General features: G+C 38.6%; 1 long non-coding RNA gene across 1 annotated transcript in view; it reads right to left on the bottom strand.

Moving 5' to 3' along the window:
• LOC118351572 (uncharacterized) overlaps positions 1-19543 on the bottom strand; it is a 36592-nt gene extending 17049 nt beyond the window's left edge. The window contains exon 1 of the long non-coding RNA XR_004807204.2: positions 19344-19543. This is a non-coding gene — a long non-coding RNA (uncharacterized LOC118351572). The remainder of the gene's footprint in view (positions 1-19343) is intronic.
• Between the last annotated feature and the right edge of the window lie 2311 nt (positions 19544-21854).

Genomic DNA, 21854 nt, shown 5'->3' with positions numbered 1-21854 from the left:
CATGACTTCGGGGAAATTTAAAATCACCTAAACAGCTCATGCTGGATTTCTATGAGAAAAGCACTGTTCCAGAATGTCATTGTATTATTCCATATTTACAATATATTTATCCTGTTCTAAGTAATAATGGCAGGATGGGAGGCTAGGGGTTCAAGACTGTTGAGTTCCTTGAGGGCAGAATGACTTATTTGCTTGATGTACTACAGAGCCAGAACCTTTCACCATGCGTGGCCTATGTGAGATGTTCATTTTATATTTGTTGAAAGAATGAATGAATAAGTGAATGGATAAAAGAGTAAAATGTTGGCATTCTGTTTAAGAAAGAGTAGAGTGTTTTCAGAATTCAGGAATTCAGAAACTTCCAGCAAAAGTGGATAGGATTTTAGAAACTATAGAGTCTTTAAAGGTTACAATAAGCTTATTTTCTGAAAAATACATGAAGGAGAGGTGCCTCGTTCTAACAATTCAGGATGGATGATGTATGATTGTCTTAGATTTAAAATGCCTCTTTCCCTCTAAACAACACATAAATATTTAAGTAACAATTGTACTGTAACTTAGTAGCTCCTGAATCATTTATTGAATATACTTGGATTTGACATACTTATCATACTTGAATTAAGAAGTGGTAAGATATGAAGTAAAAAGTTGTGGAATTAAAACTCTGAAGGTTTGAGGTAGAATCTTCCAAATCTGTTATTTATTAGGAACAGATGCCTCCAAATTATGCATCTCACCTTATACAAATGGTATCTTAAGGTACCTTGCAGAACAAGGCATGTACTATAATTTTTAGGCATGCAAGATTTTTTTGCTCCATGCATGGAAGCACAAAATGGTCTTGTGTCCAAGTGCAAAGTTGAAATCAAGAAACAAGATAAGGAGAGGGGAGGGGAGAAGCTGTCCTTTGTTCTGTTCCTGTGAAGATTCTGGTTGCTTCAGCTCACATTAGTTATTCAGTGCTATTTCTGAGTGAGTCCTTCCTTTATACATCACAGTTAAGATAGGAAAATAGGGGCACCTAGGTGGCCCAGTGGTTGATCAAGTCCCTCATCGAGCTCCTCGTAGGAAGCCTGCTTCTCCCTCTGCCTGTGTCTCTGCCTCTCTTAAAGAAAAAAAAAAAAAGATGGGAAAACAACCAGGTGATAGCAAGAATACATGTGAAATAGTTTAATTTAGCACTAAATATCTAAACAAAAATGAAATATGAGGAAAGTCAACACATTTCCTTCATTGAACTTCCAGTGAAAAATATTTTGAATACAATATAAAAAAGACATATAGTGTCTGTTACCACTTTGTCAATATAGTTGCACTATCCACGTGTGGCCATTGAAATTGAAATTAGATAAAATGAAATAAAATTTAAAATTCAGTTTTTTAGTCCTATGAATGGTATTTCACATGTTCTTTGGCAACATGTGGCTAATGGCTACTGTACTGAACAATGTGTACAACACTTCCATCATTGAGTTCCATTGGATAGTGCTTCCTTAGACAGTTGATTCTCTTAACATATCTAAGTTTGGTTCACTTATCTGAGAAAAGGGAGGAATACTGATTCACTCTTTAGTTACAACACAAGATTTCTGACAGAGCCAATGTTCATAAAAGTGCCATGCAAGTGCTACACAAATGTGAATTATTGCCAGAGTCTGCATCAGGAGAGGGAGGTTAGAGGTGAGAATTGGTTATACTAGACAAATGGCTGGACATTCATTGTGTATAAAGCCTAGACCTTTCCTCAGTGTACTTTGCTATAGCTTAAGTCCATGACTGGCTTGACATCTCTTTTGCTCCACCTGATATCTTCTGGTCTGCCTTTTCTATTCCACCTACTGCTGTAGTAACCAGCTACCATGCAGGTTGAACCCAACAGCATCTGGCCTCAGCTGCATCCTCTAACTCTTGAGTTTTCCCTGGAGCTTCTAATGACTTGGCCAATGTATTGAATCTAAAGGAACCTGTTCAGACATTCTGAAGTATATGCAGCCCTGAGAGTATGAGAGGTAGCCTCTCCTGAGATGGAACCAACAGGGGATGGGAACAGGCAGCTTAATATATCCTCATTTATCTCTCAGACAGCCATTATTTGGTGTGTTCTGTAAGGTTTCTCAGAAAGGATCTAAGGGGTTTGAGCTTCAGTTATCCATGTGGGTGATCACCTGGACAGTGCACCCTGGCCAGGGTTTTCTTCATTCCCTATTTCACGCTTCACAATCCTCTTTCTGTTCCTTGGGATCACTTTTTCAAAATAAACTCCCTACAAGACTTGTCCAGGCTCCACTTTTCTTGGGGGCACCAAGGTTAAGACAAGGCTTTTGGATGATTTTCTGCTTTTCATCCACAAATTTTCTCAAGGTTGTTTGAGATTTGAAATTTGAACAAGTTGCTTTAATATAGTCCATGACCTTGAGCCTAAAGACAAAATTAGTCATGTCAATTAGCCTGCCAATTCTTACTACATCTGTGGAGAGAAAATTTGTAGAGATTGGAAAAGGCAAGGATATGCAAGAGTCTCCATGAGGACCCAAATCCCCTAATGTAAGATAAAAGTCAATATGTTTCAGTAAAGTGATTAATGTGTGCCCAGAACTGTACCTGGCAATAATATTTAACAGTAATAAAGACTTGTAGGTTTTTTTTTTTACCCCAAAGTAGCTTATAAACAACATTAAAACTTTAGCTTTGATGTCAAAAGAGCTGATATCCTGTTTGTTCCTTATCTCAAAACCACATTTGTTCCTTTAATATTGCTTTGTAACTACTTACCCAGAAAGTAAATTGTAAGCTCAGTGAGGGTAAGAACTATGTCCTTTTACTCACCCCCTTTACCCTGGCACTCAGGAAGGTACTCAGCAAATATTTGTTTACTTAATGAGCAACTAATAAATAGTACTTATTGATATCTTACTTTGTGTTAGGCCAGGGGCTAGCAAACTATAGTCAGTGAGCCAAATCCATCTCAGGATCTGTTTTTGTAAATCAAGTTTTATTAGAACACAGCCATGCCCATGCATTTCCATGTTGTTTGAAGTTGTTCTCAAGCTACAGCGCCAGAGTTAAGGAGCTGTAACAGAGACCAGATGGCCCACACAGCCAAACATATTTACTATCTAGTCTTTTACAGAAAATGTTGCCAACCCCTATGTTGGGCTATAGGGTGCTAAAAGGCTGCATTTGGAGTGTGTGCCATGGCATGGAAAAGGTTGGGAAGGTCTTTGATAACTTCTACTGAGTAGAAGCCAGTGTTCTAGAATACTGCATATTAAGGTATAGAGAGAATTGTCTGTACATAGAACTTTAAAGTATGGAGCAGGGAAAGCTAAAAGCCTTCTTAGCAGGCCCAAAAAACCCAGACCTAGACAAGCCTCCTACCCTTCTTGGTGTAGTGTCTTCATAGCCTTAGCTGTGGATAGGAGAAATTGCTTTGTATCTCCCCTAAATCCCCTGCTTTGAATACCTGAGTTCTAAGGTAATAAGATAATCATAGCTACCAATTTATGGAGAGAGGGTGAAATCCACGTGTCTATTTTGTGTTGTATCTGTACTAAACCCCCAGATCCCAGTATAGCACTTATACATGATAAATGTCTATGGAGATTATGGAATTTTCACCAGATTAAAGATGAGGACTATTTCAGTAAGGAAATATAGTCTTGTTTGTTGTAGATACAGAAGCTGGTGAAAAAAAAAAAAAAAAGGAAGAAGCTGGTGACTGTCACACAGCTAGCACATAGTGGAGGTGGACCCAAACTCAGGTTCACCTGACGAAGCGCATGGGGTTCCCTGCCCTCTACTTGTCACTAGCTAGCTGTACTCTTAAGCTAGCTTGCTCATCATTCCAGGACTTTGTTCAGATCTGGGAACTGAATGATTTCTAAACTCACTTCTTAGTTTTGGAAGTTACTAAAACAATACAAACTCTTGTTTATAGCCATGAACTGAAAAGACTAGTTCAGTTTAACTGAGGTGGGAAAAAATGTTATGAGTAGGGGAAAAGTGAAGGAATTTCATAGTGGCTAAGCAGTGAAATCAAATGAATTTCATTTTAGAGAGCTGAGGCTTCCATACCACAAGTAGGTCAGAAATCACTAGAGTAAGACTCAAAGGTCAGGTTGACCAGAAAATAAAAAATCAAATGCACCCAATGGAAGAGACAAAGCCCCCTTTGCTTTCAAACTACTTACCCTCTATTCGGAGCTGGAAAGGGCTTATCTCAATTGCTTCATCCCATGACAACACTTTGCATGGGTTCCCTTTGGTTTTCCCAATGCAGTAAATCTTATCTTTCTCTAACCCAATGCTGAGGTTTTTGAGTTTCTTTTTTTTAGTATTATTTTTTTCTTTTAATTCTAAGAATCTGTTTCTTCCTCTGTTCATTTTGAAGTTCAAAGGCACGCTCTTTAAAATCTTCTGCAGTCGGGTCACCTTATCTATGACCTGCCATCTCATCAGTTTTATTGTCAAAGCCTCACTGTGGCTTCAGAGCACATGGTTTATTTTTACTTTATGTCCTGACGTGCCCTGGGCCACACGAGCCATTCAGAAAAAGGTGGCCCAGGGACATGCAGGCCATACTCTTCCCTTAATTCCCATAATTAATTGCTTTTTAATCAGTGGCAATGACTCTGGCAAATAAGCCTGCCAAATATTTGCTTACTCCCCTTATGAGCCATTCAGCTTCAGCCACTGAACCCACACACTTAGTTGCAGATGGAGCATGATGAGCTAGCTTGGGGATACTGAGCCAAATCTTGATCTTGCTGGGCTTTAGAGGGCTTCATGAATTATGAGTGCTTTTCTGATACAACTTTTTACTCATATTGTGAAAGTGTTTTAATGAATTTTTAAGTCATTTTTTTCAATGAATATTTACTTAAGTGCTAGGGCATAAAGACAGGGCAGACAGATTATGCTTCTGCCTTCATGGGCATTCTAGTGCAAAGAGAAAGAATTTATAAAAAATAAGTAATATGTACATTAATAAATAAGCAACTAGTGATATATGCTATGAAGGGAATAAAGTAGGAGGATGGGATTGAGACTGGGGTGAGATATTAGGGTGAGGGTCAAGCAAGGTGTCAATGAAGAGATGACATCTGAACAGAAACTTGAGTGACAAGAAAGAGGCAGGCATGTGGGAAACTGGTTGGTGGTGGGGTGAGGGGATTCAGGCAGATGTGAGATAGTAAATATGTAAATTCTGAGGTGGAAAGGAGCTTGCTGTGTTTGAAGAATACAATGGAGCCCAGCATGGTTGGAGTTGGACAAACATGGAGGATAGTAGTTCAAGATGAAGTAAGAATGTAGGTAGGGTCAGATAATGTTAGACCTTGTCTTCCCTTATAAGGAGTATAGGTACAAGCTCTGTTCTGTAAACCATGATAGGTGCCAGATGCTGGGGCTATAGAGACCAATAAGACACATTTGTGGACCAGATCAGTTGCCCTGACGGTCTTGCCTCCTTGTATATATAAAGCTCCTCTTCCACCCAGGATTTCTATCATTCTCAGATGCTCCCTGACTTTCAGGACTTGCCCCTTACATTTCCCATCCTTTCCTCCTTAAGCAGCATCAGAGGCCAAAGCTCCCAACCAATCCTTTATCAATGGACATGCCTCTAGGCTTCCCAAATCTGACTCTATCCCTACCTCTTCCTGCCCTCTGAAACCCCTGTGCTTTCCTGGAACTCACAGTGAGCAATTAACAAATCCCCTATGTTCTAAACTTTCTTTCTGAAAGGTCCTATCACTTTCTTGATCTCAGCAAAGTCTTTTGTCCCCTGGTGATGCAGCTTCGCCTTCAAGGCTTCCATTGGTGACTGATTCATCTCCATACCTTAGATAACTTAGGGCCTGAGGGTGAGGGGGTTATTCCCTTTCTCCACAGTATGTTTTCTACTTCAAAAATCCTAGCTGCTTTGAAGCATATCAAAAGTACCCAAAAGTACCAGGTTACAGAGTACAGAGGTACAGAAGTACAGAGGAAGTGCTTCCAAAGTGTTAGCTTTAATTATATATTTTAGCATTTTATTTTTGCTCTTTAGAACAAGAGGGGAAATTTGTGGTTAAAGACAGACTTTGGAATCATATTGCCTGGGTAGGATCCAAGCTCTGCCATTTTTTGCTTTGGAGTTTTAGAGTAGGTTAGTTAATGTCCTTGGGACTTGGTTTCTTATCTTTAAAATGGGGATAGGTAGATGAGGAGTACTCTGAATGGTGCTGGCATATTATAAGTGCCATATAAAAGTCTGTTATTTTTTGTTGTTGTTATTAACTGATTGATGACTTCAATATCTGGCTTACTTCTCCTCTCCTCCTTTCTGCTTGATAACATTCTTGGCAAATTCAGCCTCCATGAAGTTGGGTCATCTTTGTGATCCTTCAGCCTTTGGCTTCCTTAGCTCTAACCATTTCTTCCTCCACCCTACCTCAGCCACCTGCTCACATGTCCATGCTCTGGTCTTTATCATAATCTCCAGCAATTGCATCTCTCTCAAATCTTGATTTCATATACCCCACTTGCTAATTATCATCTCCCCTCTCGTTAGCTCATTTACTCCAGCATTTACCCTCCAGAGACTGACATCATTGACCTTAAATCCATTTACCTTTCCACAGCTTTGGGGTGTCTGGTACCTGGAAGGACTTTATTATGGATTGGCAGGATATTAGAACTCCTAATTCAAGCCAGTTCCCCAGAGGAATGGGGGTTTGTGAAAAGTTACACTTATTGAAAATCCCCAATCTGGTAAGTCTGGTAGCTTTTGTCAAATATGTAATCATCACACAAATCAAGTGTGTGTTAGTCATACAGGAGACAGACACCAAACTTACCCTAGACAAGTCATGGGAGAGTTTTGTAAAGTGACACTGTGCAAAGGTTTGGAGAAAGGAACAGGAAAGAACGCAGTATCCCAAGGGTTGGCAATATCAGTGAGCTGCTGAGACCCCCGGTCTGAAGAGAAAGAGAAGAAGCAATTACCTGAACCCAGAAAGAAGATCTAAGTATAGAAGCTTGCTTCAGCAAAGGAATAGAGCCAATGGAGCAGAGAAAAGTGGATGTATGTGGGATGGAGGCTGGGAATCAACAGCCAAACATACTTCCTCTGTCCCCTGACCTCTTGCATCTCACAACCGGAAGCCAGATGGTGAAGAGCTTGCATCCGTATTGGCCAGGTTAGCAGGATGAAAAAAATGTGTGGAGAATAGATCTTAAAGGGAAGGCAGAAATTATCTAACACATGAATTAAACTCTGATTTTTATAAGATACATGCTTTAGAAAGCTAGTTTGTGCCAAAGCTCCCACCTGGTGTCTTTATGACTTCTGCAGACAACAAGAGAGTTCCAGGATGTCATATTTGTCAGTCTGTGACACAGTACTGCACGTAGTGGACTGGGAATGTCCTAGTGTCCTTTTCCCTTGGAGGATGTTTCTGGGAAATGTTGCAGGCCCTGTTTATCATATTCGTGAGAGCTGAAACTGTGTTTCATTTTTCTTTTTAGATAGTTTTGAATTGTTTATATATATTTCTATCTGCCCACTCTTCTTGGCATTGTCCCATTCCAGGTATCTAGAAAATAACTTCTTGGAAATTTGAAATTCTAGGGGCTGGGGAGTGATTGAAGACAAATTGGTGGGACATAATATATGAATTACAATGCTCATTGAAATTAAGTGTTAAGTAAGAGAATTACAATTATCTTTGACTCTTGCGCTTGGTCCATAAGTGAGTGAATTAAGATCTCATCAGAATCAAGTTTATTTTCTGTACTTATTGACTCAGTTAACCCCACATTAGCAATTGAATATTGTGTTTTTCATTCATTTGTTCTTTTGTTCATTTATTCCATGACTACGTTTTGATTATCTATTTGTACTAGCTCTCTACTATATTGGAGTGGGGTAGGAAATAGTGGTAAAGCTAAAGGAGGAGAAACATGGTCTCTGTTTTCTTACAGTTTACAAAAAGCCTGGTAAATACTAGATTCTGGATTATTAATTTGCCTGACAATGCCCAGCTAATTCTGGGACTTATCTCCTGAAAAATATTAACAACAATAAAAATAGTTAATATTTAGATGTTATTTTCTCTATGCCAGAAACTCTATTAGGCTATTTTTCATTTTCTTTAAAAAATTCAAACAATGCATGTATAGAATTTAAAAATTCATGTAATACTATAAGGTTTATTATAAAACCCAGAGGCCACAATTTTTAAAATCATCTGACCAGTTCTTCTATTTATCTCATTTCCTTATAACATGTTCATTTTATAATTGCTTGATTTACATTTTTGGATATGTGTCTTTGGCTTCCTATTTGGAAGATAAGGAATTAGATCTCTTCCATACCAACCGTAAACACTTCTCCTCTCCCTGGTTCTGCTCTATCAATATTCAGTGTTTAAATTTGTATATATGATATATTCCTTGTGGCTGAGCCACATAGTATGTTATTATGGTATTTTTTTCTTTCGTTTTCTTTTTCCCATTTTGGTACATATTTTGGGAGATAAAAATTGCCCTACTTTTTCATTTATTCCATGTAACTATCACAAATGCATCTACAAACTTTCTTCCAGGTGGCAAAACTCTGCATATTATTGTGAAATGTATGAAGTAATCTGTCGGTTGTCTTTTTTGTTTGTTTGTTTTGTTTATTTTTTTTCTCCCTTGGAAACATTCTCCTAGAGTCCTCTTTCTCTTGCTTCGGTTTCATCTTGTTGCTCTCCATACTGGCTGCACCATGGTGACCTTGGAGCTTGTCTTTAGCAGCATCTTGGAATTACCTCCTTTTCTCTGCTAAGTTGGATCTCGTGTTTCCTGGATCTTTTCCCTGTCTGACTCCCTTACTTTGATGGAGTATGGCTTCCAACAGCTCTCTGAGTCAAGCTGTCTGGTAGGCAACATTTTTGGGATCTTGAATGTTTAAAAATATCTTTATCTCCTCATGCACTTGACTGATAATTTAGAGGGTTGTGATATTCTAGGTTGGAAACCATATTTGTTCTGGTTTTTGAGGGTATTATTGCATTGTCTTGCAGTCTTGAATGTTGTTCTTAAGCCTGAGGTCATTCTAATTCTTTATCCTTTTTAGGTGATTGTTTTATTCCTTTATTGCAGCTAAGTGGACTTTTTCTGTGCTAATATTCTTAGGAGAATTATCTCATCCCTTTCTCACACCAACTCTAGGAGACAGATACTGTACTTGCCACCTTCTTAAAGGTGAAGAAAGAAGACAGAGATGTTAGACATTGCTAATATACCCAACAAGTAGGTGAGAGGGCTGAGATTTAAACCTGAGTCAGTTCTGCCTACCTCACCTGTACTCTTCACCATCATACCTGAAGAAATTCCAAAAGTTCAGGTTTAGCACCATGCTTTTGTCTAAGGCCATTTCTGTTCAAGCCCACTCTCCCCTGGGTCCAAATCCACTGCTGAAATAAGTGCTTAAAGCCCAGTCAATGCCTGATTCACCCCATTCCCCTCTCCCCATCACCCTGCCATCTCAGTATGTATTGGAGCCTGGTGTGTGGGATGTTCTTAGAACATAGTGATGGTCCTGTCCATGATGTTCCTGGAAACTGACTCCATTCACAATCTGCATTACCCATCTTTTGGCAACTTCTCTTTTCGAACATCTGATATTTGAAAATGCAAGAGTCTTATATCATTTTCCTTGAGTTATATTTGTGTTCCATATTTCTGTCACTTTCTGTAAGGGAACCTTATTTATATTCCAGTGATTTGTTGTCTTTTCCTTGGCTATAGATCATACTTTTTCTTAATTTGACATGCATTCAAAGTACCTGAGATAAATTTTTAAAAATTCCTCTTCATTTTACTCCTGGCAAGTACCCTTTCCTAAGGTCTCCATTGTGCATTTTGAATTAAGAAGGATTCATATTTAAGTGTATATGCAAGGGAAGAGTGTCACTGTCAGGAAGTGCAAACAGCAGGGGATCTGAAGTCAGTGGGCTCTCATATTAGTCCTTGGTCTACCAGCTACTTGTTGTTGACCTTGAGTAATTCATTCAACTGCCCTCAGTCTTTGCTTCCTTGTCTCAACAGTGGGTTAATTTCTCGTATCCTCTCTGCTGTTACTGGATGTCACAAGGACAAATGAAAAAAAATATGTGGGAAAATATCCTGTAAATTCTACTGTAGCCTTTGTCAAGCTGTCATTCATTTATAATCATCAAAATTTGGGACTTCTCTATATTATTGTGCACTATTATTTAGTATTTAGTAGATATTTTTTCTTTAAACCAACTTACTTTTAAAATATAAATAAATTTATTTATAAAGTGAAATTAAAGGAAAGGAAATAAAATCAAGAGAAATCTAGGAAGAATCCTAGCTCAGAGAGTGAGAGTTGCTCAATGTATATGCTAGGGAGGAACAGACAGGAGTGAGTCTCAGGCTTGAGCATGAGTTTGCAGGGTGGTGGATCAAAAAATAGAATGAGTGAAAGAGAGGAAGACCCAAGGCAATGGATTCACCCATTGGAAGAGAAATCTAACTTGAAAGGGAGGTCTGAGGTAGGAAGAAATAGAGACTGAGAAGTATGATGAGTGGTAGGATAAGGCACCATTGGTAGGGAGAGCCTGGGAGTGAGAAAGAAGAACTAGGGGTTTAGAGAAAGGTTTGGTTTAAGGAGGTCATATAATGGTTGGGGTTGAGGGATTGGGGGAACTTGAGGAGACATAAAGCTGTTTTGGGAACACAGGAGTGTTGAAAAAGTTAAGGGAAGGGATGCTGACCATAAGTGATGAGGGATGTTGATTAGGACTTGAGGGATGGGAGTTGCCATGGTGATGCTGCTGCCAGGTAAGGTAGGAGACGCATTTGGAAGTGGGCAGATCATTGAGGTGATGGAACATATGTCCTCATCACATTAAATTTCACAGACTCTCTTCTTGGAACAAGACTCTAAGAACAGAGATGCCCATGAGCAAGTGGTAAGAACAGTCAGTGTATCACACACATGTTCTACTTTAAATTGTTTTGTATATTATATATTGTATACACCCATATATGTGACCATACTCTGGAAAACACTGATTTAACACATTCTGCAAATAGATGAAATTATTTCTAATTAGCTATTGGAATACACATTATTGTCTTGATAATTCTCTTCCATTCCTCCTTGGTAAATATATCCAAGGTCTAGAAATTCAAAAGGATCCTGTGGGCATAGTTGTCTCTGTATTTATATAGTGGGTGGGGAGCAGATGGAAAATAGGTCTTGGTAAAACTTAAAACTTATTGAAGTTCAAATTCAGAATACCTTTTAACATCTGGTAAATGTAAACCATTCCCCCTTTTTGATTTTCATTTGGGCCTTTCTCAGAAAACTAAAAGTTCCTGTTCTCACAACTTTGACTTATATAGGAAGGGGTCTGAGGAAAGAAATGCAATGGAAACAGTTACATCATAAACTATTTCAAGACCTGCCCTAAAATGGGGAATCTGGGAGATAGCTCAGTGCTCCATCTTGCTGGATTCTTATACTGGAAAGCAGAGGACAAAAGAAGATTAAGTGTCCTAAGTATTATCTTGGGATTTGGGTTTCATGTCTGGGAGGCCCAAGCCTGCAGATCTGCCTAAGCACAGAAAGATAGCAACAGCTCTAAGCCTGACCTACACATCTTTAGCTAGAGTGGGGTCATTTACAAGGATGTTGGTTATGGATGATTTTGAGCAGTTGTATCAACAAGGGGAAATGATGAAGAAATGGTTTAAGGAGAAAAAACATCAGTTTCTGTAACCCTCCATGTTTTCTTCTTTCTTCTTTCCTTATCCTTCCTTCTCCAAGGCTAGGATTTAAATTTAAATTTGGGTTCCTCTGCAGAATCCTGTAAATGTCTGCTTTTTAACATAAAACTAACCACTGCTTTTGAGAATCCATGATCAATGCTTGGGCTGAGGTGGTAAGATTTTGAAGCTAGAGGGGAGGTCAGAAGTCATCTAATTCTGTCCTCTCACTTTGAAATGAGAAACTTATAGGCCACGGAGGTGAAATGATGTACCCAAGGTCATCCAAATGGTTAGTAGCAGCATCAGGGATGGGTTGCAATTCCCTGCCTCCATCTGTTGTAAATCCTCTTGGACAGGCTTTGTGGCAAGCTACCAGGGAAGCTTATTGGAAAGCATTTAAAAATGTTAGACCGTCTGCAGATGTGATTTTAAAGGTTATTTATTTGTTTTACTGCAGATCATGACTTCCCCTCCATCCGTCTTCTTGTTCCAGGGCCAGATTCTGCCCTTTGATGTTCTTTGTGGCATTCAAGTTGCCTTTGGCCTGAATCAGAAGCAGAGTTTGACCCAAAGCTACTGATGCCTTTGTTTGCTCTCACAGGACTTCCCCTCCCCCCAGGAGGCTCTGAAAAATCAGTTGTCTTAGAGTTACTTTCTACACAAGATGTGTCCTGCTGTGTTTGTGTCATAGAATCTTTGTGCTAGATGAGACCTGTAAGGTCATCAGTCCAACCCCCGATGCAGTTCAGGCACGTCTTCCAAAAATTTCCTGGCATATGGTCACACAATCTTATGGCTGAGCGTTAGCTTGGGAACCAAAAAAATATCTTGGGTTTCTTTTCTCAGGTTAAGAAGCTGAGATTCAGAGAGGTGAAGTGATTTATCTACATCCAGGCAGAAGAGCTAAAACTAATCCTGGCTTCTGACCTGAGTCTGTAGCTCTGTCTAATGTACCATCTTCTCCTTAATTAAATGCTTGCAAGAAATGTTCAGTGAATCATCCATACATTTATTCATTTGTTAATCATTATTAATTTACTAAGCCCTTATTTTATCTAGAACTAGTAGTTATAGGCCAATTGACAGTTGAGCAAGATGAAAAATCATCACACTGAAATCTTCATTAAGACAATCAGTTTCTTGGAAGTTGTGTTAGTTTTCTGGTGGTGCTGTGACAAATTATCACAAACTTGGCTTAAGGAAGCACAAATTTATTACATACAGTTCTGGAGATCAGAAATTTGCAATGAGTCTCACTGGGCTAAAATCAAGGTGTTGGCAGAGTGGTGTTCCTTCCGGAGGCTCTAGGGGAGAATGTGTTTCCTTGTATTTTTCTGACTTCTAGAAGCTGCCTACAGTCATTGGCTCCTGGTGTGATCTCTCTTCCATCTTCGTTGCCTCATCCTAACTGACCCCATCATCTCTGACATTCTCTTTCCTTTCTCTTCCGTCACAAATCTTGTGGGATTATATTCAGTCCACCTGGGTAATCCAGGACACCCTCTCCATCTCAAGATTCATCATTTAATCACCCTTGAAACTGTCCTTTAGCATATTAGTTAACATATTCATAGGTTGTTGGGTTTATGATTTGACTATCTTTGGTGGCTTTTTACTTTCCCTACCACAGAGGTCACAGACAAAGCAGCACAGAGAGGTCAGATGGGACATGACAAATAGAAAGAATAGCATGTTCTAAACTGCCCACGTAGGAGGGTGAACACATGGCATTTCTGGGGATGCCTGGTCTCTTAGTATGCCTCTTAAAGATTATTGGCCTATTAAAATATCTTTCTCAAAATCTCAACAATTGGCACACATAAAGCAATTAGTATGAGAGATAGAATGAGATATCCCAAGGAACCCCAGGTAATATTGTAAAAGTTGCATTTTTTTCATAAGGCATGAAGGTAGAAAAATATCATAAGATATGGAGGTTTGCATTTTAAGCCTGTCGTGGTCCTTCAATGATCAGAAATAGTCAGGTGGTGGGGACTGGCCAAATAGATAGCCTGGAGAACAAGGAGAAGCCTAAAGGATAAGAAATAGTTACTTTAAATGGATTTGTGTGTTGGGGTGGGGGTGGCTATAGAAAGCACAATCTCTCTCTCTCTCTCTCTCTTTTTTTTTTTTTTGGTTTCAACTATGTGATTTCACAAATGAGACAGACTCATTGTTGCCAACCAGATCCTAGAAATTGCTTGATTCAGATCCATCCAACAGTGATTCTCAAACTCCATCCTTATAGAATACGTTCTTTGAAAAGTCACTTTGAGTGGTCCTTGACTATACCTAACCAGTATGATCTTTCTCCAATTCACAGAAAAGAGAATAGACAAAATAGAATTTTTTTTAATTTATAATTTTTCTCTCTTACCTTTTTTTTTTCTCAAGTCTACTTTGACTTTCCTGTTAGCTGGTCCATATCCAAATGAATGGATGGTAATAGGTGTAATAGAAAAATGTAGACATGGTGCTAGGTTTTGAGATATAAAGAACCACAATATGCATCAAAGAGCCCTATTTCTAATTTGCTATGAGTTGATATGCCACAGTTTATTGGGCCCCACAAAGAACATCACAATTCCCATTTGGGCTATTATCACAATTTGTATGACCACTACATTTTTTTTTTTGACCACTACATTTTTATAGCAAGTAGTTATTAGCGCTAACTATATCTCAGGTTGTTATAAAATCAAGGGATATAGAAATACGGAAAATATTCTGAAAGTACACTTTCAGACCTTGAATCCAGAGAGAAATTAGGCAATATTAATTTCTTTGGCATCCATTAATTTGCTACTAAGTGACTTATTTGCATCCTTTAGCTTTATAATCTTTAATCTTCGATATCAATTTTGTACAAAAAGAAGCAGGAAGAATGCATAATACATGGTATTCAATCAATGAAAGTGGGATAAATAATAAAGACAATGAAGTGAGAATCTTGCTGTAAGTTGCCTATGATTACAGAGCTACTAACTGGCAGTGAACTACTATCAAGTCAACCTAGGTCCAAAGTCTTTGCTCTATGTAGCCCCAAAAGCTGCTGATGTCTAGGAAAAATAATGGCTGACATTTATTATGTGTTTACTGTGTGTCAGATACTGTTCTAAATGCTTCATATATATCCACTCATTTCTTTGTCACTGAAAAAAATATTTTGTGGTAGATGCTATTAGCATCCCCATTTTATAGATCGAGATACAGAGACTTAGAAAAGTTATGGAATTTGCCCTGGGGTGCCTGGCTGGCTCAGCCGATAGAGCATGCAACTCTTGATCTCAGGGTTGTGAATTTGAGCCCCATGTTGGGTGTACAGATTGCTTAAAAGTAAAAAAAGAAAAGTTATGGATTTTACCCAAGATTATAAGCTTTTCTTTCTTTTCCTTTTTTAATTTGAAATTCAACTACCCAACATAAAGTACATCATTAGTTTCAGATGTAGAATTAAGTAATTCATCAGTTGCATATAATACCCACTGCTCATTACATCATGTGCCCATCACTCAGTTACCCATCCCCCCTCTCCCCTCCCCTACAGCAACCCTGTTTCTTTCCCATACTTAAGAGTCTCTCATGGTTTGTCTCACTCTCTGATTTCTTCCCATTCTATTTTCCCTCCCTTCTACTATGATACTCTGTGCTGTTTCTTATATTCCACATATGAGCTAAACCATATGATAATTATCTTTCTCTAATTAACTTATCTTGCTCAGCATAATACCCTCCAGTTCCATCCACATCAATATAAATGGTAAGATTTCATCCTTATTGATGGCTGAGTAATATTCCATTGTAGCCCAGATGTCCACCCACAGATGAATGGATAAAGAACATTATAAACTTTGTAATTATAAAGAGGGATTTGGACACAGGAAGACTTACTCCAGAGCCCATCCTGCCTTATAAAACAAAACCTACAGAAGTTTTAAGAGTTAGGGCATGGCAGCCAGAGGAGTAATGAATGATAGTTGCCAATCTATGTTAGAAAGCAAAATCCTAGAGAAGAAGCCAGCCAGCAACCTCTTTCACTTCAGCTGCAGCAACTTCTTGCTAGACACATCTCCAAAGGCAATAGAAACCAAAACAAAAATGAACTACAGGGGACTTTAACAAGATAAAAAGCTTTTGCACAGGAAAGGAAACAGTCAACAAAACTAAAAGGCAACCTATGGAATGGGAGAAGATATTTACAAATGCCTTATTAGATAATGGGCTAGCATCCAATATCTATAAAGAACTTATCAAGCTCAATACCCAAAAAACAAAAAAATCCACTCAAAAAATGGACAGAAGACATGAACAGACACTTCTCCAAAGAAGACCTATAAATGGTAAAGAGACACATGAAAAAATGCTCCACATCACTTGGCATCAGGGAAACAAATCAAAACTACAATGGGATATCACCCCATACTGGTCAGAATGGCTAAAATTAACAACTCAGTAAACAACAGATGGCGAAGATGCGACAAAAGGGGAATCCTCTTACACTGCTGGTGGGAATGCAAACTGTTGCAGCCACTCTGGAAAATAGTTTGGAGGTTCCTCAAAAAGTAAAAAATAGAACTACCTTATGACCCAGGAATTGTGCTAATAGACATTTACCCAAAGGATACAAAGATATAGATTTGAAGGGGCACATGCATCCCAATGTTTATAGCAGCAATATCCGCAATAGCCAAACTATGGAAAGAGCCCAGATGTCCATTGACAGTTGAATGGATAAAGAAGAGGTAGTATATAGGTATGTGTGTGTGTGTGTGTGTGTATACACACACACACACACACACAATGGAATATTACTCAGCTATCAAAAAGAATGAAATCTTGCCATTTACGACGATGTGGATGGAACTAGAAGTGAAATAAGTCAGTCAGAAAAGGACAAATTCCACATGATTTCATTCATATGTGGAATTTAAGAAACAAAACAGAAGAACATGGGGAAGGGAAGGAAAAAGAAAATAATATAAAAACAGAGAGGGTGGCAAATAGTAATAGACTTAACTCTAAGAAACAAACTGAGGGTTTCTGGAGGTGAGGTGAGTAGGAGATGGGGTAATTGGGTGATGGGCCTTAAGGAAGGCACTTGAAATAATGAGCATTGGGTATTGTGTACAACTAATGAATCACTAAATTTTACCTCTGAAACTAATAATACAGTATGTGTTAGTTACACTGAATTTAAATTAAAAAAAGAAAGTTTAGCTAGTGGTCACATCCTAGTCAGACCTCATTATCTGGTAGTTCTAAAGCATGTGTAGTGGAGTCCTAAACATCTATCTCCTAGTGGTACCTCAGGTCCCCTGTAAAGTCTGAGGATAAATCAATAGAGTTTTTGTCCATACTTGCTCTCCTTTTATCTGTTGTACATTTTATGCTTCTCTACATGGCTTAATTTGAATAATGGACCTTTAGCTTTTAAAGTTGGGAGGCTTCTCTCCTACTTACAAAATCTGGGTGTTGTCATCAAGCCATCTTTTAATACTTTGATTTTTTTTTTCTGCTTCCTTTTCCTAGCTGCAATGGGTTTTCACTACTTGCCCAGGGCCATAATTATTTGTTGCTCCTTACCTATAAGCTTAAAGCTTTTGTTGTGTAGGAGAGTGTAGAAGGATCCAGGTAGGGCTCATGACTTTCCCACGGTGGCTGCTGGCCCACTCTCTGAGACCTATGTCAGGAGGGAGAGTCCCTTAGGTTTCACACCTTGCCTCCAGTCATTCCTGTGAGCACCCACTGAGGTCTGTTGTCTATTGTCTGTTGAGAAGAGCCAGTGAGTGGGTGGAAATTCCCATGGTGCCAGGCGTTCTATAATCTCATGTTACCCCAGTGTGGTTTTTAGCAATGTGTTAAAAATTTTTAGCTGAATTCTTATTAACAGCTTTTATGGTTCCTGTAGCATCTACCATAAGTAAGTGCTCAACCCTGGCTCTTCTTGAAGGCATGTATCTTTTGATTTAGGGCTAGCTGGTTGTCCTATAAACTCAGTACTCTGATTGGTTCAAAAAATTTTGTGAATTTGCAGATTGCTTGGCACTGTGTTTGTAGTACCCACAGCAGTGCCACTCTCTCCCACATTCTACATCCTAAGAAACCAAAAGTCTTTGACAACATTCTTTTTGATGGAATTAGAGACACTAAATGTGAATTTCACTTTGGACTTTCTTTGTCATCCATGGAGTCTATCAAGAAGCAATTTTAGGCATCTGGGACTCCCAAATATTACCTTCAAACATCTCATTGTCTAGTAGGAACCATAAATGCACCAACAAATAATTTTGAATAGCAAGTAAGTGCTAAGGTAAAAGTAATGTATATTAGTAAATAAAATGGGCAAATGGGGTACAGCCTGGGTAAGAGACAAAGGAGCTACATTAGTTCTTAAAATAAAAATGTTTTCCTAGTGTAGAAATCTGTGTAGGGTCTTTTAAGAAGATGAGCAGAATAATCTGAGTCATGGAATTAGCATAATTTTTGCTTTAACATAATGAGATGGAGAGAATAATATGTCCTACTCACAGACTCTTGTTAACACTGTTTAAGGACACTCAGCCTTTTTCCTCCCTGGCCTATATATTTTTTAATATTCTAGTAAAATGAAATCATATATTCTGAAAGATTGGATAACTGCTTGCTAATATAATAGTGCTAAATATTTCACTTTTCCTATTGTTGAACATTTGGGCTTTCATTTATTTTGCTTTTGCAAATGAGATTGTTATAAATATATTTTACATGTAAAATATCTTCCACATTTTTTTTGGATTATTTCATTGGATATACATTCATATGAGAAGAATTTCTGAATTAAAGATGACTTACAACAATTTGATACATATTTCTGAATTGCTTTTTAAAGTGGTAATTCCAGTACTTATTTTCCCATTAGCTCAAAAAAGTGCTCATCTTATCACATCTTCACTTGCATAAAAAAAAAAGTTAATTTGATAGGTACAAAAAATGGCATGCCATTCATTCTTAAAAGTTGGCACTCATTAGAATACGATAGGTCTGACAACTTAAAATATTTCTATTAGCCATCTTGCTTCCTCTTTTATGAATTCTCTTTTCATGCCCTTTGCCCATTTATATATTAGAGTGGTTGAGTTTTTGCTGGCCTTTTGGTGTTTTAGATTATGAGATCATATTTATTGGCTTTAAATATTGTGAAATCTGCCAGAGTTTTGGAGCAAGGCTACTCAAATCTGACTATTCAAAACTGCCTTTGAAGCTTTTTTAAAAAATATGCATTCCAGGGACACCTAGGTGGCTTAATGGTTTAGAGTCTTGACTTCAGCTCAGGTCATGATCTCAGAGTCCTGGGTTCTGGCCCCACTTTGGGCTCCTCGCTCAGCAGGGAGTCTGCTTGTCCATCTGTCCCTCTGATCCTCCTCCCTGCTCTCTTTTTCTCAAATAAATAAATAAATAAATAAATAAATAAATAAATAAATAAAATTTCTTTAAAAATATGCATTCCTGAGCCCTATCCATGGAAATTTTGTTAGAGTTGCTCTAGGGCAAGGCTCAGGAATTTGCATAAAAAACCCCAGAAGGTTCTGACATACCTCTCCAGTTTAGGAACACCTTCTCTTGTTTTCCATTTTTCAGTTGCCTTCTTTGGTTATCATATTATCCTCTTAGGTTCTGCTCTTCACCTGGCAATAAGCAGAGTAAAAGCTGCATTCCAGAGGATGAAACTGGTAAATACTAGAGAATACAGAAAACTGGCTTTTTACTTGGCCTGGGTTTCACTTAGTTGCTTTCTAAGCTGAGAGATCTAGGTCATATTTGGATGATTTTCATTTTCTTTATCTTTAAATGGAGAGAATCATATTATCTATGACTACTACTTTACTACTAAGCCAAGGCTACCAGTTAAGAAACTTTTGTCATGGTCTCAGGATAAGATAATTGGGATCTAAAAGAGAAAGAAAGAAAAGATGGATGTAAAAGACATTAGGATGAAAGAACTCCAAGGCCATACTTGAATCATCCTTATGGAATGCTAACTGTGGCAGGTACTCTGAGAAGCATTTACATCATATTATCCCATTTGATCTTCACACTGACTTTGAGATGGGTGCAATGATCACTTTATAAATGAAGAAACTGAAATTCAGAAAGGTTAAATGATTGCTTCAGTTGACATGACTAGGATGATGGAGTTACCACTTCCTAATAGAAGGAAGATTATAGGAACAACAGGTTTGGGGAAGAAGATCAGGAGTTCAGTTTTGCATGTGGTAAGCCAGAGATATTCATTAAATGTCAAGGGGACATATAAAGGAGACACTTGCCTTTATGACTGTGGAGTTGGAGGGCTAGAAATAAAAACTTAGAAGTCATCAGCTTACAGGTTAATGCAGTGGGAAAGAATGATTCCAAATGCATGGTGAGAACAGATAAGAAAGGGAAGGAGTCTAAGGTCTGAGCCCTGGACCCAGTGTTAAGAGGTCAGAAAGATTAGGAGCAACTGGTGAAGGAGATCATGACGAAGTGGTGAGTGACAAAGGGGGAAAATCAGGAGAGGATGGCATCTTGGGAGGCAAGAGAGAAAACGAATAAATATTTAAGAAGTATGTGTCAAATGAATGAAATGACACGTCTGGGCAGAATTCAAATCCAGATCTCTCTGACCCCAAAGCTTATATATTCTTATCCAATATGCCAGTGGTCAGCAAACTTTGAAAGGGCCAGAATGGTAATTATTTTAGATTCCGTGGCCCAACAGGCAAAATCCAGGCTACTAGGTAGGTGTTCACATAATCATTTAAAATGCAGCCATTTAAAAATACAAAAACTATTCTTAGTTCAAGGGCCATAAAACAAACCAAAACACAACACAACACAACAAAACAAAACAAAACCAGGTCTCTGGCCCACATCCATGGTTTGTTGACCTTGGCGCTGCACTTTAATTCTAGAACCATCTGTCACCAAAGATATTCATACTCAGGCACTCCCCCCACCCTGTCTTAACTAGCCTCTTCAGTCTCACACAAAATTCTACAATAATTTCAATAGACTTTTTGCAGCAGTGCCATAGTTTCACTTTTTTTTTCTTTATGTAAAGGTGGCCTATATCTAATCTAGCAATCTTATTTCTCCCAAGACACTATTTCTTGTTCCATTCTGCTTAGCTGCATAGCTGGTGAAGAAACAGAGCACGAAAGCAAGCTCAGAATTTGCATGAGTGTGTTCGTCATTGACTGTGGCCTCCAAAGTGGGTTTCTGGCTTGAGAGCATAATGGAGGGGAAGGGTATTTCCCTCTTCCTCTTCTTTACTCTCTGAATGTCAAAAGAGAATCTGTGGAAACCTCAGTGTAGGCAGAGATATTTTCCCAAGGGGTGACACAAGGGATGTCACTATGATTCATTACTCCTGCTTAAGAACTCTACCCACAGAAGCACTGTTTTTAGGAAGATAAAGTTCAAACTTGGTAACATTGATTTCTATTTTTCTCAACTTACTTTCTACCAAAAACCAGCTCCATGACCTAAAAGCATGTATTATGTTTACTCTCCTTCCACAGTGCCTTCCAGCTGTGCTTTCTCCACTTCCCCAAACCCCTCAATCCCAGCACCATGAGGTCCATTCACAGTGGAGCTTCCCACATCACCAGCCACTGGTCTTTCCTCCATGCCCCTCTCTGCCAAACTGTTCTATTGGGACAAATGGACTCATCAGGGAGAAAATAGCAACACACATTTCTCATTCACCTCTCAGGACACACGTATTTACAGATATTTCCAATCAATCATGAAATGACTACTAGAGTTCTCCCAGAAGGCAACCTGCTTTCTTGGAACTGCTCTTATTTGGAAAAGCATTTTAATTATCATAACCAACCATTTTGGTTGAGCAGCCTCTGAATACAGAGGATGATCAAGGGCATTAAAGTCCTGGGCTTAGACAGGGCAGACCCCATCCACTTAGGTTCTGAGCCCTTCTGCAGCTATGCAGTAGCTATCCTCACTCTGGAACTGGGAGTGAGATGCTTTTTCTCCCTTTCCTCTCCCACTGTTGGCTGGTGTATGTTACAAGGTCTGGAGCTGATGAAAGTCGCACAAATCTT

The sequence above is a fragment of the Canis lupus genome, chromosome 13 (genome assembly GCF_003254725.2).
Source record: "Canis lupus dingo isolate Sandy chromosome 13, ASM325472v2, whole genome shotgun sequence".
Taxonomy (NCBI): Eukaryota; Metazoa; Chordata; class Mammalia; order Carnivora; family Canidae; genus Canis; species Canis lupus.
This window is presented reverse-complemented; position numbering and strand designations above follow the sequence as displayed.